At 36.9% G+C, this 15617-nt stretch overlaps 1 pseudogene; it reads right to left on the bottom strand.

The window, feature by feature from the left end:
- Nucleotides 1-6916: 6916 nt before the first annotated feature.
- Nucleotides 6917-15617, bottom strand: part of LOC118832182 — a 40687-nt pseudogene continuing 31986 nt past the window's right edge.

Genomic DNA, 15617 nt, shown 5'->3' with positions numbered 1-15617 from the left:
TTCAAATAGTTCCTGGGTTTGTCCTGGTAGGTAGACCCCCAAGTATTTTATATTGTCTACAGCTTTTTTAAATGGATCTTCTCTTTCTAGCTCTTGCTGATAGACTTTGTTGGTAATGAATAGAAATGCTGGTGATTTATGTGAGTTTCCTTTATATTTTGTAACTTTACTGATGTTGTTAATTATTTTATATGATTTTTAGTAGATTCTCTGGTAGTCTCTAAGTATTCTATCATATAATCTGTAAAGAGTGACAGATTTGTTTCCTCATTGCCTATTCTAATTCCTTAATTTTCTTTCTTCTCTTATTGCTATAGCTAACATTTCTTGTACAATGTTGAATAATAGAGGTGATGATTGGTGATCCTTGCTTCACCCTTGATTGTATAGGAAAGGCTTCCAGCTTATCCCCAGTATAGATAACATTTGCTGATGGTTTTAGGTAGCTATTACTTACCATTTTAAGGAAAGCTCCATTGGTTCCTGTGCTCTCCTGTGTTTTAATAGACATGGATCCTGTATTTTGTCAAAAGTTTTTTCAGCATTTATTGAGATAATCATATAAATTCTGTTGCTTTTGTTATTGATATCACCAATTATGCTGATAGTTTCCCCAATATTGAACTAGCCTTGCATTCTTGATATAAATCTTACTTGGTCATATTATACGATCCTTGCGATGTATTGCTGTAATCTTGCTAGCATTTATTTATTTTTTGCATCAATATTCATCAGAGAAATCAGTCTATACTTTTCTTTCTCTGTTTTAGCTCTTCCTGGTTTAGTTATCAACACTGTATTTGTGTAATAAAATGAATTTGGTAGGACTCCTCCTTTGAATAGATTTCCAAATAGTTTATATATTATTGGAATTGTTTTTTTTTAAATGTTTGGCAGAATTCACTTGTGAACTCATCTAGCCTTGGGTATTTTTTTTTCCCTTAATTGCATTTTATTTCTTTTAGCTATCTTCCCTTCATCCTCAACTCACCCTGTGTCTGCTCTCTTTCTTTTACATATATATATATATACACATACATACACATACATACATATACACATAGATACATGCATACATACACATTCACTTAAATATATACATAAACATATATATATGCATATATATATATGCATATTCCCTTCAACTACCCTAATACTGAGGTCTCATGAATCATACTCATCATCTTTCCATGTAGGAATGTAAACAAAACAGTTCAACTTTAGTAAGTCCCTTGCAATTTCCGTTTCTTGATTACCTTTTCATGCTTCTCTTGATTCTTGTGTTTGAAAGTCAAATTTTCTATTCAGTTCTGGTCTCTTCACTGAGAAAGCTTGAAAGTCCTCCATTTTATTGAAAATCCATATTTTGCCTTGGAACATGATACTCAGTTTTGCTGGGTAGGTGATTCTAGGTTTTAATCCTAGCTCCATTGACCTCCGGAATATCGCATTCCAAGCCCTTCGATCTCTTAATGTAGAAGCTGCCAGATCTTGGGTTATTCTGATTGGGTTTCCACAATATTCAAATTGTTTCTTTCTGGCTGCTTGCAGTATTTTCTCCTTGATCTGGGAGCTCTGGAATTTGGCAACAATATTCCTAGGAGATTTCTTTTTGGGATCTATTTGCGGAGGCGATCGATGGATTCTTTCAATTTCTATTTTGCCCTGTGGCTCTAGAATATCAGGGCAGTTCTCCTTGATAATTTCCTGAAAGATGGTATCTAGGCTCTTTTTTTGATCATGGCTTTCAGGTAGTCCAATAATTTTTAAATTATCTCTCCTGGATCTATTTTCCAGGTCAGTGGTTTTTCCAAGGAGATATTTCACATTGTCTTCCATTTTTTCATTCCTCTGGTTCTGTTTTATAATATCCTGATTTCTCATAAAGTCACTAGCTTCCACTTGCTCCAATCTAATTTTTAAAGTAGTATTTTCTTCAGTGGTCTTTTGGACCTCCTTTTCCATTTGGCTAATTCTGCCTTTCAAGGAATTCTTCTCCTCATTGGCTTTTTGGAGCTCTTTTGCCATTTGAGTTAGTCTATTTTGTAAGGTGTTGTTTTCTTCAGTGTATTTTTCAGTATTTTTTTGGGTCTCCTTTAGCAAGTCATTGACTTGTTTTTCATGGTTTTCTCGCATCCTTCTTATTTCTCTTCCCAATTTTTCCTCTACTTCTCTAACTTGCTTTTCCAATTCCTTTTTGAGTTCTTCTATGGTCTGGGGCCAGTTCATGTTTTTCTTGGAGGCTTTGGTTGTAGGCTCTATGACTTTGCTGTCTTCTTTAGCCTGTATGTTTTGGTCTTCTTTGTCACCAAAGAAAGAATCCAAAGTCTGAGACTGAATCTGGGCGCGTTTTCGCATCCCGGCCATATTCCCAGCCAACTAACTTGACCCTTGAGTTTTTCAGTGGGGTATGACTGCTTGTAGATTACCGAGTTCTATGTTCTACGTTTGGGGGGGAGGTGCCAGCTCTGTCAGAGCCGCACTCCTCCTTCCCCAAGGACCCCCAGTCCAGACTGGGCTCAGATCTTCGGCAGGCTGTGCACCCCTGCTGTGATCCGCCACTTAATTCCCCCCACCAGGTGGGCCTGGAGCCGGAAGTAACAACAGCTGTAGCTGCCCCACCTCCGCTGCCCCCGGGGCTGGAAGCTGAACCGCGAACTCCTTCCACTCCCGCAGCTTTTCCCACTAACCTTCTCCGCAGTCTTTGGTGTTTGTGGGTCGAGGGGGGACTGGTAACTGCCGCAGCTCACATATTCAGGGCGCTAGGGCCCCCTCCGCCCGGCTTCCGGTCTGGATCGTCCACGCCCCTCAGGCTGGGCTCTGCTCCACTCCGTTCCCAGCTCCCAGCTCCCAGCTCCCAGCTCCGTGTGGAATAGAGCTCACCCAGAGACCATCCGGGCTGTCCTGGGCTGGAGCCCTGCTTCCCTCTGCTGTTCTGTGGGTTCTGCCGTTCTAGAATTGGTTCAGAGCCATTTTTATAGGTTTTTGGAGGGACTCAGGTACGGAGCTCACTCTAGTCCGTGCTTACCAGCCGCCATATTCTTGGGTATTTTTTTCTAATGGAGCTCATTTATGGCTTGTTCAATTTCCTTTTTTAAGATAAAGCTATTTAGGTACTCTATTTCCTCTTCTGTTAATGTGGGCAATTTGTATTTTCATAAATATTCATCAATTTTGCTCAAATTATCAGATTTATAGGCAAAATAGATCTTAATGATTGCTTTAATTTCTTCTTCATTAGTGGTGAATTCACCCTTTTCATTTTGGATGTTGGATATTTGGTTTTCTTCTTCCTTTTTTGTAATTAAATTATTTTATCTATCTCAGTTTTCCTCCATAAAATTAGCTCCTAGTTTTGTTTATTAGCTTAATAATTTTCTTACTTTCAACTTTATTAATCTCTCATTTGTTTTTCAGGATTTTCAATTTGGTATTAAATTGGGGATTTTAAATTTGTTCTTTTTCTAGTTTTTTTTTTAGTTGCATGCCCAATTCATTGAACTTCTCTTTCTATATTTTATTGATGTGAGAATTTAGAGAAATAATTTTCCCCTAAGTACTCTTTTGGCTGTATCCCATAAATTTTGGCATATTGTCTCCTTGTTGTCATTCTCTTTAATGAAATTATTGCTTGTTTCTATGATTTGTTTTTTGACTCACTCTTTAGTATTTGATTATTTAGTTTTCAATTAATTTTGAATCTATTTTTCCACTGCCCCTTATTGAGTATAATTTTTATTGCATTATGACCTGAAAATGGTGCATTTAATATTTCTTCCTTTTTACATTTGATGTTGATGGTTTTACACCCCGATACATGGTCAGTTTTTCTACTACTGAGTAAAAGGTATATTCTTTTCTATCCCCATTCAGTTTTCTCTAGAGATTGTCATTTCTAACTAATAGTTTTCTTTTGATACTACAGAGAGTGTTTTTTCCTTTCAAATTTGGTGTTTGTTATAGCACTAGAAATTTTTTTTTAAATGCTTTCTATAAAGCATAAAAATATTCATAGTGGATTAGTCACTGACTGCATTTTGGAGATGATTAAACTAAAAACCAATTTGACATATTTGATAGCCACTAAAACAACTTTGGTATTTAAGATTTATATTTAGAGAATGCTAATATTTAGTATGAAATAGAACAAAGAATGACACTCCACAAAATGGCAAATGAATATTTTTTCTATTTTTTTCTTTTTACTAATTTATTTTTAGTTTTCAACATTCACTTCCACAAGCTTTTGAATTCCAAATTTTCTCCCCATCTCTCCCCTCCTGCCACCTCAAGATGTAATGCTTACTCCTTTCTCCAATCTACTCTCCCTTCTATCACCACCACCCCACCCCTGTATTTCTTATTTCCTAGTTGCATATAAAAACATTTTTTACCATTCATTTTTAAAACTTTGAGTTCTGCATTCTCTCCCTTCCTCCCTCCCCAACCACCCTCATTGAGAAGACAAGCAATAGGCTATACATGTGTACTCATGGAAAACACTCCCTTAACAGTCATGTTATGAAAGACTAACTATATTTTCCTCCATCCTATCCCACCCTCCCATTTATTCCAATCTCCTCTCACCCTGTCCCTCCTCAAAAGTGTTTGCTTCTGATTACCTCCTCCTCCCATTATCCTTCCCTTCTATCATTTCCCCACCACCACCTCTTATCCCCTTCTCACCTACTCTCCTGTAGGGTAAGATAGATTTTCATACCCAATTAACTTTATATGCTATTCCCTCCTTAAGTCAAATCTAATGAGAGTAAGGGAAAATGAATATTTCTAGAAGGAATGAAACAATGATTCATTTTCAGTGAAAAAGAGAGTGACTAGATGGAGATTTTAATTTAAAATGCTCTTCTGAATTGATTTGTCATACTTTACATACATTCTTTTATAATCAAATATTTTTGTGTCATCATCTAGCCCAAAGATTCAAGATTACAACAAAAATCAATTATGTTAAATATAAGTTCTTAAATGTTTTGCTGGTTTTTGAGGGTTTGTAAAATATTTATTTAATATTTTATTTCCCCCTCAGTTACATGTAGAAACAGATTTTAACATTTTTTATTTAAAATTTTGAGTTCCAAATTCTCTCTGCCTCCTCCCTACCCTGCCCCAGACTGCAAGAATTTTGCTATAGTTATACTCAATTGTTTTTTTTAAAGATGTTCACAGACCCCAGATTTAGATCACCCTATCTAGATAAACAAAATCATGATATTATGCTAGATGTTCTCAGTTAACATTGTGCTATCTGGATGATGGGATCAGATGGAGAATCTTGGTCACAGTTGAAAATTTTAAGCTGCTTTTGCAACTCAAAGCCAGCCTTCCTTTAACTGAGATATGTCTCCCATATAGCTCTCCCCAAAAGCCCCATTCCAAACAAAAGCCTTTGGGTGCCTCTCCATTCTGGTCCTAAGGGTCAGTGTCTATATGAACTTCACCTGTCATCTTATGATTCTTGCCCTATTCATTGACCTAGATATTTGGTTGGATAGAGGCATTATGCTAAAAACATCATTTCTCTGATGCCTTGTAACAATACACTACAGGTTTGCAATAGCATCTACTAAACTAACAGAGATTCAGTCTAGGTTCCCATGAAATGCATCAAAGAAAGGTCTAAAGTCTGTATTATCAGTCAGTCAATAAATATTTATTAAAAATCTGCTCATATGACATGGCTATTCTCAGCAATACAATGATCCAAAACAAATGCTATCCATCTCCAAAGAAAGAACTGATAGTGTCTGAATGCAGACAGTAGTATAGTTTGTTTTTTAACTTTTTTTGGTCTCTGTTTTCTTTTGCAACATGACTAATATGGAAATGCTTTGAATAACTATAATCATGTATTACCTCTATCAATTTACTTGCAATATGAAGGGGGAGAGGAGGGAGAGAATTTTGAACTCAACGTTTAAAAATGAATGTTATAAATGTTGTTTACATGTAATTAAGAAAAAATTAAGTATAAAAAAGGAAATATTATGTGCCAGGTACTGACACTGTGCTATGTGCTGAAGATACAGTACTCCCTCCACCAAAAAGAAGTAAAAGATAGTCCTTGCTCTCAAGGAGTTCACAGTTGAATGGAGAAAATAACTAATATGTGTATATATATCCATACACACACACACATAAGTGTCTGTATATATGTATGTATATGTGTATATGTATATGCACATATATATGTAACAAATTGGAAATAAACAGTTTATAACAGAATCAAGTTAACAATAGCACAATAACAAATAACAATAACAGGAGACAGAATTAAGGGATATCAGGAAAGTCTTCCCATAGGAGAGATTTTAGCTGGGACTTTTAGGAAGACAGGGAAGCCAGGAGGCAGAGACAAGGAGGGAAGGAATTCAAGAAGGGGACAGGCAGTACGGGAGTTGGGATGTGGAATTTTTTTGTTTAAGGAACAACTAATAGAGCGGAGGGCAGGTAATAAAGGGCTTTGGGCACTAAAGAGATGGTTTTTTTATTTTAATCTCAGATATGTTACTGAACCACTAGAGGACATTAAGCGTTGGGGGTGTGCAACATGGACAGCCCTGAGCTTGAATCACTTAGATATCTGAAGATTGCCAGAAGTACAGAGCACCTTTGGGTAGAGAGATCAGTTGGCTATTGCAATAGTCCAAGCATGAGGTGATGAGAGTCTATACAAGGGTGGATGAGCATGTCAGAATAAAGAAGGGGGCATATGTGAGAAGTTTTTTTTTCTTTTCTGTTTTATGGTGCCAATTTTAAATAGATTTTATTGTCCAGGACAAGAATTGCATTTCCACTTGTTTACAATACCGATAAAGTATAATGTTCGCTTCTCCTCCTCTGCACACATTCAAGTATTCAGAATGCCCAGATTTACACAGTAGCTTAAATGTTGCTTTTAAAACACTACTGCCTTGGCTACAAATTTGAGTACTTCAATTTTGGGGAAGGTGTGTGGAATGCTCTTTATTCTGGTGTGTTTAGTCAATCTCTTCAGTGGTGGGTCCAGAAGCAGCACCTCCAGACGGAACTGTTCCACTCCTGGGAACCTTCCAGGCATGCCTCCTGGCATGCCCCCTGCACTCTGGTACAGCTTAGTAATGATGGGGTTGCAGACCTCCTCTAATTCTTTCTGCTGACACTCAAATTCTTCCTTCTCAGCAGTCTGATTCTTATCCAACCAGTTGATTATTTCATTACATTTGTCAAGAATCTTCTGTTTGTCTTCATCACCAATCTTGCCTTCCGGTTTTTCATCCTCTATAGTACCTTTCATGTTGAAAGCATAAGATTCAAGAGAATTCTTGGAAGACACACTGTTTCTCTGCTTCTCATCCTCAGCCTTGTATTTCTCAGCCTCCTGGACCATATGCTCAATGTCTTCTTTGCTCAGACATCCTTTGTCATTGGTGATGGTGATCTTGTTCTCTTTGCCTATGCTCTCATTCACAGCCGAAACATCGAGGTTGCCATTTGCATCAATGTCAAATGTTACTTCAATCTGAGGAATACCCCTGGGTGCTGGGGGGATTCCTGTGAGCTCAAATTTGCCAAGCAGGTTGTTATCCTTTGTCATTGTTCTCTCACCTTCATAAACGTGAATAAGCACACCAGGCTTGTTGTCTGAATAGGTGGTAAAGGTCTGTGTCTGCTTGGTGGGGATGGTGGTATTACATTTGATCAGAAAAGTCATAACTCCACCAGCAGTTTCAATTCCAAGGGAAAGAGGAGTGACATCCAACAGCTGCAAGTCCTGCACATTCTCTGATTTATTCCAGATGAAATGGAAGCCTGGACAGCTGCACCATAAGCAACAGCCTCAACAAGATTGATACTCTTGTTTAGTTCCTTGCCATTGAAGAAGTCTTGAAGAAGCTTCGATTTTGGGTATTCAAGTGGAACCACCACCAGGACGATGTCATGAATCTGTTATTTATCTAGCTTGGCATCTCTTAAGGCCTTTTCCATAGGGTCCAGTGTGCCGCAGAAGAGATCAGAATTTATCTATCAAACTGGGCTTGGGTGATTGATGTATAGAAGTTGATACCTTCATAGAGGGAGTCAATCTCAATACTAGCCTGGATAGTGGAAAAGAGGTACATTTTGCATGTTTACAAGCAGTGTGAAGACAGTGAACAGCCCTCTTGTTCTCACTGATGTCCTTCTCATGCTTTCGCTTGAACTTGGCAATGAAATGGTTGACCATTCTGTTGTCAAAGTCTTCCCCACCCAAGTGGGTGTCCCAGCAGTGGACTTGACCTCAGAGATGCCATCTTCAATGGTAAGAATGGAGACATCAAAAGTACCACCTCGAAGGTCAAAAATCAACACATTTCTCTCAGCGCCAACCTTTTTGTCCAAGCCATAAGCCATAGCAGCAGCAGTTGGCTCATTGGTGATTTGGAGCACACTGAGACCAGTGATGGTTCCGGCATCCTTAGTGGCCTGGCATTGTGAATCATTGAATAGCTTGGTACTGTGACCGTGGCATTTGTGACAGTCTTTCTGAGGTAAGCTTCAGCAATTTCTTTTGTCTTGGTCAAGACCATAGAAGATATTTCCTCTAAACAGAAAGTTTTGGTCTCCCCTTAATACTCTACTTGGAACTTAGGCCTGCCTGTGTCATTCACAAACATAAAAGGCCAATGCTTCATGTCTGACTGCAACCAACCAGACATTTGGCATCAAAAACTGCAGTGATAGGGTTCATTGCAACTTGATTCTTTGCAGCATCACTGATTAAACATTCTGTGTTGGTGAAGGCGATGTATCTTGGGGTGGTTCTGTTTCATTAGTCATTACCAACGATCTCCACTTTCCCTGTTGGAAGATTCCCACACAGGGATAAGTGATGCCATGATCAATGCCAACTGCAGGTACCTTCAATATGGTTGCTGGAAAGTTGGGAGTCATAGCTGACCAGTATGGAGGAAGAAGGGCTGCTGCTGCACTGAGGAAGAGAAGTTTCGTGAAGGTAAAACTGACAGGCTTTAGAAACAGATTGCATGTGGGGTGAGGTGAGAGAGAGTAAGGGGTCAAGTATGATAGCTAGATTGTGAGCCTGAGTGATTGGGAGGATTACCTCAACAGTAATAGGGAAGTTAGAAAAAGGAGAGAGATTGAAAAAAAAGTAGATGAGTTCACTTTCAAAGAGTGAAATAACACTGGATATGCTACAGAGTAAGAAGATCTTTGATTTCCTCTTTGCAATATTCTCTCTCCCATTAGACTGTGGACTCCTTGGCAGGCCACTATTCTTTGATTTTCTTTGTATTTCCACTGCTTAGCATATAGTAGGAGCTGAATAAATGCTTCTTGATCTAATTTCTTTTACTTAAAAGCACCATTTACTTGTCCTTGAATATCAGTAGGGTTCATTTCTTGAGGAACTACCTCTTCTTGTGCTTAAAATGTAGTTGAACAACTTTTGACTTATCAACAAAGTCTTCCCAAATTGTATTTGCTTTCCCCATTGATATTAATATTTTTATATATTTATTTCTTTTATTGAATGTTTTCACCCTTTTCAATTCTACTGTGACATCTGTCATTATAACTGTAGTGTCTTATTGAATCTTAAGTTACATGGGCACTCGGGTTTCAACCAAACAGCTTAAGGTACAGCTATACTTTCACATACAGCTTCAAAAAATGAATAATAGTTAAAATGAATTGATTCTTCAGAGTTATTGTGAATGGGGAAGACAGTGTTGTATGTTGAAATGACTACTATATAGCCAAAAGGAAATCTTTTTAATTCAACTAATACTTAAAAGCTCTCTGGTCCTTAGTTTTCTCATCTATAAAAATATGATTTAGACTAGATTGTTTCAATGGTCCCTGTCAGCTCTACATCCTATAATCCCCCTGTTTTTAGAACCAGAAAGGAAGCATACCCATTTTTCTAATACAGAAATAAATTACTAAAGTTAGCACATTATCCAATGTGGGCATGGCTATTATACTCTCTATGATCAAGGATAGGAAGCTACTTAGCATACACATGATAAAAAGAGACTCTAAATGAATTTAACTAATCGAATTCAACAGAACTATTCAATAAAACAAAATTGAAAGGAGTATGCTTAACCTAACATAGGAAACACAGGCACAATATCTATCTAAGTTCCTTATTTTGACATGTTCCTTACTTTCACCCTGTTCCATTGAGCCCTATTAGAAAATATATTGGAGGAACAGAATACATTTGCAGTTTTCACATCAAATGATGATTAAGGGGGTGAGTTACATCTACAGTATTTGTTCACATGCCTTGCATACTAAAGTACTCTTTCAATCAGCAAGTCCTTTTTTCTTACTGTTACTGTTTTACTTAAGAGATAATGTCAAAGGAATTGAACGTTCTGACTGGATAATGGTCTCCTGCTGCAAGATAAATGCTTAGGCATTTATAGAAAATAAATTTTGGAGTGAAGCTGAGACATTTATTTTTAAAGTAGAAAACTATTTTCCAGTCACAACTTTCAATGCCATTGACATTACTGCTATCTTACCAAATAATTTATTATTTTTTAAAGTAAATTGAGAGCAACCAGGTAGATCAGCAGCATCTCTAATTTGTCTTTCCCTATATTGATACACAGTATTTAGGTATGTTCTTTATATCCACAAAATAAGAGAGAAATATTCTGTATTTGAAAAAATATTCAAGGGACATAGTTTTTTCCGCACAGAAAGTTAGATCTTCCTGCTTGCTTACTTGTATAGCATGATGTAAGCTCCGTGAGTTCAGAATGTATTTTGCATTTATCTTAGTAAACCCAGCAACTAGCACTGATCCAAGCACTTAGTAGGTGCTAAATATTTGTTGAAGTGGACTAAATTATATATGTTTAAAAATGTAAAGACATAGAGGAATAATGAGGGAAGAGATGAAGGATGACCTCATCAAAGGATTTCATGGTAGGAAAATTTTGTCTAATTTCAATGATATTTTGGATTGATGCACACAATGATGCTATGAGTTATTTATTACTTTCAACAAGTAAAGGATATGTGGTTTAATCATTGTATTGCATCCAATGATACAACTCATACGTCTTTCATAGAGAGTCCTTAATGTTTCTGTGACCCTCCCAAAAAAAGTATCACCTGGTGAGTGATCTTATGGTGATAGAGCTTTCTATTTAGAATATAGCTAAACTGGTCCTCAGGTGACAAATAGTTTGTCCATTACCTTTCTATCTTAGTAGTAATACTACTACTAAGGTAGGAGACATGACAGACTAGAATTTTAAGCATAAAAAACAAATTATAGTCACTTCATTTTCAATTTTTTTTGCAGGATTGAATGAACTAATATTGTATATCTAGACTACAACTAATTTCATGTATCAGTCATGCTAGACCTTCAAGTTAAATATATCACAGATGTAAATTGTCATCCTTTCAGGGGTAGAGAAGAAACCTGGCTCAAAAAATTCCCGACATCACAGAAGACGATTTTATATATGAAGTCCTTTATAAACTTTAAAGTACTATCTAAATATTTGCTGCTATTGTTAAAACAAAGGTAGGAGTTTGTTGGAGGCTATCATTCTATTGGAATAATGTCATTAATACAAATTGAAGGCTTTAAGAAGGGAGTTCTCTATTTTACCATAGGTAAATTAGAGCAACAGATGAATGTTATCCCCCTACTATGAGGTTTAGTAGCTTCAAGGAGTAGTTATTAAAAATTTGAAGTTAAATTGGAAAGAAGTCTCTAATGGACTGCTTCAGGGAATTGTTTTCAGCCTTGCATTGGTTAACACTTTGTTAATCACTTAGATAAAGGACTAGATGGTATTTAAAAAAAATATTTGTGGACACACAGCTGGGAAGGGTAGTTCACAAGCAGAAGGACAGAGGCAAGATTCATAAGGACCTTGACAGACAGGAAAAATAGGCAGAATCTAATAAAGTGAATTTAATTTGGATAAATGTAGACAGGGGCTGAAAGATTCAGATTCACGAACCTAAGATAAATGCACAGATGAATTAAAAGTCAGATTTGTGAAGCACTTGCTATGTGCCAACCACTGCACTAAGAGTTAGGGATACCAGTGAAAAAGTGAGAGTACTTAGCCTTAGGAAGATCACATTCTAGTAGATGGACACAAAATAGTACAGTTCTGCTAGAGGGAGGATGGAAATGTCCAATGGTCCTCAGGTTGTAGTAGCTGGACAAATAGAGAGGCCCAGTTCATTTTATGATGCATCCCCAGGGCAAATGGCAATGTATTTTCTTTCATCACATTCTCATTGACAAAACCATATCGTTTTATGAAGTTGAACTGTTTGACAGTATCGTGGAGTTTGGTGGCAAAAAAACTTTCTTTTTTGAGCAATCACTTGCATTAACTATTGAAAAGGCAGGGGCTACAGTACTTGGGGCAGCTTGGTGGCACAGTGGATGGAGGCCTTAACCTCAAGTCAGGAAGATCTGAGTTCAGATCTGGCCTCATTCTTACATGATCTGTGACCCTGGACAAGTCACTTAACCCAGTCTGCCTCAGTTCCTCATCTGGTAAAATGAGCTGGAGAAGGAAATGGCAAAGCACTCCACTATCTTTGCCAAGAAAACCCAAAATGGAGTCATAGAGAGTCAGACATGACTAAAATGACTGAACAACAACAACAAAGCAGCACCTAGAAAGAGAGATGCCAGGTTTGTTCCCTAGACACTGACTGCAGAGGAGGCTGGAAGCAGTGCCAGTGTTCTGGGTGGTATGTTGATGTCATTCCTGGGGCTCTTGAATGCAGCATCATAAGTTGCTTTCACTCATATTCACACTATGAAATTTATACAATTCTTAATTTTCCCTCCAATCCCACCATATCTAAGTAGTTGTCAATTCTTATATTTTCTACCTCCACAACATATCTCAGGTATTTCCCCTTCTCTATACTCACAGGACAACTACCCTAGATTCAATTTTTATCACATTTAATCTTTATATTTTAAATATATGTGTTATATATGCATATTTTGTATAGTACATATGTATGTATAGATTTATATACATATGTGTATAGTGTGTGATATATGTATATTTACGTATAGGTTTATGTAGATACAGATGTAGATGTAGATAGAGACAAAGATATAGTATCAAGCTCTCTTGAGTACAGGGCCAGTGCTCTATCTACTGTGCCAAAAGATATCTACATACATATCAAGTCATGTTTCTTTAATTACAAAGATAATAGAGATAGACTCCTTGGCCTTGAAACTTTGTCAACGTAGAGTGAGTAGGTATTTTTTAATGTTAGCCTACCTTGCCTAATTCTGTGTCCACAATAACAAAGTGGTCCTGCTGTTTTGGATAACTACATAAATCATGTTCATCAAAATCTTTAAAATCAGTTCTTCAGTTTTAATGTTTTTATTGACTTGATTGGTTTTATCAGTCAGGACAATTAAGAGTTTATGCTTGTAGATAATGAAATGACTACTCTAAAAAGTTTTATGTGGACAAGGGATTAAATAGACAAATGACAGAAGAATATAAGGGTACACTGGGGGAAAATGGCTGGATTTGGATTCAGGGAGCCTAGGATGGGATCCCATTTAGTAACTGTGTGACCTTGGAAAAATCATTTGACCTCCCTTGGCTTCATGTTCTTCCACTAACAAAAATAAGGGTCTTAGAGTAGATGACTTCTCAGTTCCTTTCTTGTTCTTAATCTGTGATCCTTAGGAAGAACTGGACAGGGGCTGGTTCAGGGTGAACGAGATTAATTAGAACACCATTCCATCTTTTGCAACAGTTTTTAGCTTTGTTTGGAGATGCTATTGAATGCTATCATTGGGATAGGGTTATTCCAAATTGGAGAGCACCTATGATTAACAGTTGAAAAAGAGAGAAGACTGCAGAATGGACCCTGGTTATCTAGGGCCACAGGTGAAAATACTGTGCTAATACTATTATAATGACAATAAAGAGCCATAAAGTGAGGAAGTCCTGGATTGATGATAGCAGAGGACACTGCGGAGGAATGCTTCCAAGAGAAGAGGTTGAGGATGTAATGGATGTGGATGGGGATATGATGTGCTGTGGCCAAGAGTAGAGAAGACTGTATTAGCAAAGCTGTTCAGACATAATAAAGTGCTTACATAAATCCTGTTATTTTGGGGTAACCCCTTGACCAGAAGGAAGAGAGGGCCTGGCACAATTATTCACCCTTCCAGATAGCATGAACAAAAACCGCAAGATGTGAAACAAATTCAACTTGATTCTAAAGTGTAGAATTTCCTAGATTCCTTTAGCATTTCTCTTAGCACTTTCTCTTCCTGCAGTATCTTCACTGGTGCTAAGCCTAAAATTGATTAGAGCAGAGTACACATGATATCCAAAAGCTCTACTTACCACAAAGAGTAAATTCTAATTTCTTTGGGTAGCTGGAGAAAGAACACTAGTTTGTAGCTCAGCAATGTTTATTTGATGTTTTTTATAATAAAACATAATTGGCAAATAAATTGAAAGATATTACTGTACTTATGTACACAAAAGGCCTCTTTCTCTTTTTTGAATTATAGTTATATGCCTGGGATGTCATCATAGCAAATGTAAATATTCTTCCCACTCATTGGAAATGTGATATTATTTTCTTTACATATTGGACTAAGTCCCATTGTCAGGCTAAATAAAATAGCCTCCTTCTTAGAAGGAAAACATTTTCCAATTTGAAAACAGTGACACTTTGGATTCAGATTATTTGGCTATTTAGAATACACCATTTATCTCCACTGAAGAGATATATCATAGTAGTAATAACCTCTTCAAATGGATAAGGACTTTTATTTCTAATAGAAAGCAAGATGAGTTTTGGTGTGTGTGTGTGTGTGTGTTTGTATGAAGGGGAGAATGAGAAGAGGGTGATTTATGAGATCAACAACCTTTATCTTTTCCCTATTTCCTTCTGATTTCTCCTTCCCTATTCCTCTTCCTCATTGCTCTCCTTTCTTCATTCTTTCTTTTCCATTTCCTTCTCCTTTAGAGTTATTTGATACAATCCTATTCTTATATAGTAATGATATGTGAATTCTTTAAAACAAGTGGTTTATTGTTTCACAAATTGTTGATGGAGTTTTTCTCAGTTATCTGAATACTAGCTATGTTGTATTTATCTCTTGGAAATACATTTTAGTTTCTGCAGCTCAATTTTTGCACCATATTATCAGCTGCATAATTGAGATGGTTGAACAAACACAAATACCCATCTTAGGAATATCACAATGTATCTCTACCCTCCCTACCCCCAATGACATAGAATTGAGTCTAAGATGCTAAAATTTTCAAAAGAAAATTTAAGGACTAGCTAAACTCTCCAAGATTTTAGTGCATATGTATACATAGGAATTCTGTATGGAAAATAAATTAAATATGATGAGAAATAAGTATGCCATGCAGATTTAGAAGCTTGATATAACTAAATTTGAATCTCTCCAGGGACAGGTACACCAGTGCCATTTCGGTAATGGCCTCAACAAGTATATTATATTGACTTTGATGACTTCCATTAGCAAACAATTTGTACTTTTTAATGGTAAGAATTAAGAATTAGTCTGACGTTATTGGCAAGATGATGATGTC

This window comes from Trichosurus vulpecula, chromosome 9, assembly GCF_011100635.1.
Source record: "Trichosurus vulpecula isolate mTriVul1 chromosome 9, mTriVul1.pri, whole genome shotgun sequence".
Taxonomy (NCBI): domain Eukaryota; kingdom Metazoa; phylum Chordata; class Mammalia; order Diprotodontia; family Phalangeridae; genus Trichosurus; species Trichosurus vulpecula.
This window is presented reverse-complemented; position numbering and strand designations above follow the sequence as displayed.